Genomic DNA, 4,186 nt, shown 5'->3' on the forward strand with positions numbered 1-4,186 from the left:
ATGAGAGAGAACAGTAATATTACAGAATTTATCCTGCTGGGCCTCACTCAGGATCCTGCTGGGAGAAAAGCATTATTTGTCATGTTTTTACTCATCTACATTGTGACGATGGTGGGCAACCTGCTCATTGTGGTGACCATCATCACCAGTCCTTCCCTGGCCTCCCCGATGTACTTCTTCCTTGCCTCTTTATTGCTCTTGGATGCTCTTTTCTCCACTGCCATCTCACCCAAGTTGATTATGGACCTACTCTGTGATCAAAAGACCATCTCCTTCACAGCTTGTATGAGCCAGCTCTTTATAGAGCATCTATTTGGTGGTGTTGATATTGTCATTCTGGTGGCGATGGCCTACGACCGTTATGTAGCCATCTGTAAGCCATACTGCACTATTTAGCCATCATGAATCGAAGGCTTTGCGTCACTTTGTTGATATTCGCCTGGACTGGAGGTTTTACACACTCCCTGATTCAAATTGTCTTTGTGTACAACCTTCCTTTTTGTGGCCCAAACGTCATTGATCATTTCATTTGTGACATGTCTCCATTACTGGTACTTGCCTGCACAGACACCTACTTCATTGGCCTCACTGTCATCGCGAATGGTGGAGCCATGTGTATTGTGACCTTCATCCTCCTCTTAGGCTCCTATGTGGTCATCCTAAGGTCTCTTAAGACTCACAGTCAGGAAGGGAGGCGCAAAGCCCTGTCTACGTGCATCTCCCACATCACGGTGGTTGTCCTCTTTTTTGTTCCATGTATTTTTATGTATGCCAGGCCAGTTTATAACTTTCCTATTGATAAGTGCATTACCGTTTTTTATACAATTATCACTCCCATGTTGAACCCTTTAATATATACCTTGAGAAATTCAGAGATGAAAAATTCTATGGAAAAGCTTTGGAGTAAAATGCTGCCTGCAGATTAAAATGGAAAGTCTTGAGGGATCCAAGATGTCGGCGAGCAGTGTGGACCGTGTTTGGAGGCTCCAGTGAACAATTCAGAGAATTGCACAGATTTCTGAGCCAGGAACACCGAGGTCCCCACACCACGGCAGCGGGAGTGCTCCACGGTTCGGAGGGACCAGGGTGCGGAGGACCTACGTGCCCCTGCACACAGGAGGAACATGGATTTTCTCGGGTCGGAGCGGCAGCGGCAGAGGCAGCAGCACCATTGGCACCAGCGGCGGTGGCTGAGGTTTGCAGCTCATAGCCTTCCGGTGGAGGCGATTGTTGTGGTGGCTGGTGGGAGTTGCTGCGGGAGAGGGGACTCTGGGCAGGATTTGGGTCGCATGGTGCCTTCGGACCCAGACTGGACTTGGCAGACAGTTCGGCTCCAGAGTCCCGGGTTATGGCCCAGCCCAGCAAGCAATTCTGCCCGAGGCACTAACTCAGCGGGGCCACAGCTCCCCTGCTGTGGCGCAGGCTTGGCGGAGCACTCAGTTCCACCCTAGGCACTACCTCAGCTCAGGGGCAGCTCCCCTGCGGTGACGCAGTCTGGGCGGAGCACTCAGTTTCACCACCAGCACTGATTCAGCGCAGCCGCAGTTCTCCTGTTGTGACGCAGGGCTGGGCGGACGCGCTCAGTTCCACCACCGGAACAGGCTCATCGCAGCCGCAGTCTCTCCTGCTGTGACGCCGGCTGGCGGAGCAACTCAGGTTTCACCACCAGCTACTGATCAGAGCAGCCGTCAGTTCTCTGTTGTGAAGCAGCTGGGCGGACGCTCAGTTCCCACCATCGGTGCTGACTCAGCGCAGCCGCAGTTCTTCTGCTGTGATGCAGGCTGGGCGGAGTGCTCAGTTCCACCAGCTCTAAGATTCTGGTTGGACACAGTGTGCAGTTTGAATCCAGAATTCCTGGCTGAAATTGGCAGAGAGTTCGGCCCTGAGTCAATAACTGACCACAGCATGCACTTTGGGCCAAAACCCCTACCTGAGCTTGGTGCGTAGTCCCAGCCCAAAAATTCTGGCTGGACCCTGTGTGCATTTTGGGCCCAGAATTCCTAGCTGAGCTCAGCAGATGGTTCAGGCCCTGAGAATCTAGCTGAGTTCGGCCCGTGGTTTGGGCCCAGTGTTCCTGGCTGGACTTGGCAGGGGACACAAAAGGCTGTGGTTACCTTGGCCTGACCCAACGCTCATTCAGAGACCCAGAAAAATTGCAGGACCCACGACACAGGGGAGCTGAAGATCACTGGCTGTGAGAGTCCAAAACAACAGGGCTAACCTCCTAACATCCACACCAGTGAAGCATTAGAGCTCCCAGCCTAGAGAAATCTTGAGAAAACAAGTGAATCTATCATCAGACTCCCTCCATCCAACTCAGGAAGCTACCCAACAAAAACAAAGACGGCAAGATGTCTAAAGGACAGCGAAAAAGCATACACAAAAAACCCCAAAACAACATGGCGTCTCCAGTTTCCAGCTATCCCAAAGAAAACAACCCAGAGAACTCAAATACAATGGAAATACAAGAAAATGACCTCAAATCCTTAGTAATGATGATGGTAATGGAGGAAACAAATAAAATTCGTAATCAAATGCAGGAAGACGCAGACAAACAGGTGAGAGACATTAAAGAAGCACATAGAGGGGAACTGGAAAAACTGCAGGAATATACAAACAATCAGATGAAAGAAATAAAAAAATCAGTTCAAGATCTGAAAATGAAAATGGAGTCAATGATAAACACACGGACAGAAGAAAAACGAGAACGTGAGACCTCAGAGAAGAAGGCGAGCAACACAGAGGTGAGCTTTTCTAACAGAATCCAAGAGATGGAAGAACGAATCTCAGGTGTAGAAGATACAATCACAGATCTTGAAGCAACCATTAAAGAAAATGCCAAATCTGGGAAACTCCTGACACAAAACATCCAAGAGATTAAGGACACCATGAAAAGAAGAAATTTGAGGATAATAGGCATTGAAGAAAGAGAAGATATCAGACTCCAAGGCCCAGAAACTATTCTCAACAAAATCATCGAAGAAAATTTCCCCAATCTAAAGAAAGAGATGCCTATAAACATACAAGAGGCCTACAGAACACCAAATAGAATTGATCAGAAAAGAAAAACTGCCCGTCACATAATAATCAAAACACAAAACATACAGAACAAAGAAAAAAATTTAAAAGCTGCAAGGGAAAAGGGCCAAATAACATTTAATGGCAAACCTATCAGAAACATCAAGGGAACGAAACTTCTCAGCTTCACGGAGTCCCATTTGTTAGCTGTTGATTTTAGTGCCTGTACTATTGAAGGTTGCCTCTTGTGACAGTACATTCAGGGCTGCTTCCCACTTTCTCTTCTATCAGTGTAGTGTGTCTGGTTTTATTTTGAGGTCTTTGATCCACTTGAGCTTGAGTTTTGTGCAGGGTGATGAATGTGGATCTATTTGCATTCTTTTTTTTTTTTTTTTTTTTTTTTTTTTGGTTTTTTTCCAAGACAGGGTTTCTCTGTGTAGCCTTCTCCATCCTGGACTCACTTTGTAGACCAGGCTGGCCTCGAACTCACAGCGATCCGCCTGCCTCTGCCTCCCGAGTGCTGGGATTAAAGGCGTGCGCCACCACGCCCGGCTGCAATTCTTTTTTTTAAATATTTATTTATTATTTATATAGTGTTCTGCTTGCATGTACACCTGCACACCAGAAGAGGGAAGCAGATCTCATTATAGATGGCTGTGAGCCACCATGTGGTTGCTGAGGGTTGAACTTGGGACCTTTGGAAGAGCAGACAGTGCCCTTAACCTCTGAGCCATCTCTCCAGCCTCTGTTTGCAGTTCTTCTACATGCAGACAGCCTGTCTAACCAGCACCACTTGTTGAAGGCATTGTCTGTTTTCCATTGTGCGTTTCTGGACTCCATATGTGGGTAGAATGACATCTGGGTATTCAATCCTGTTCCAGTGATCAATGTGTGTGTTTTTATATCAATACCATGCAGTACTTTTATTGTTCAGGCTTTTTTAGTTACCCTGAGTTTATCATATGAGGTGGGAATTTTCTTGCATGATGTGTAAACAATTTTGTTGAATTGTGATAGGAACTAAATTGAATCTGTAGATTGGTTTTGGTGGGATGGCTATTTTTATTGTGTTAATCCTATTGATCCATGAATATGAGAGATTTTTACATTTTCTGATATATTCTTCAGTTTTTTTTTTCCTTCAAAGACTTGACGTTTTCATCACACA

At 46.5% G+C, this 4,186-nt stretch overlaps 1 pseudogene; it reads left to right on the plus strand.

The window, feature by feature from the left end:
* Positions 1-926, plus strand: LOC127187850 (olfactory receptor 4A5-like; annotated as a pseudogene).
* The last annotated feature ends 3,260 nt before the right edge of the window (positions 927-4,186 follow it).

The sequence above is a fragment of the Acomys russatus genome, chromosome 4 (genome assembly GCF_903995435.1).
Source record: "Acomys russatus chromosome 4, mAcoRus1.1, whole genome shotgun sequence".
Taxonomy (NCBI): Eukaryota; Metazoa; Chordata; class Mammalia; order Rodentia; family Muridae; genus Acomys; species Acomys russatus.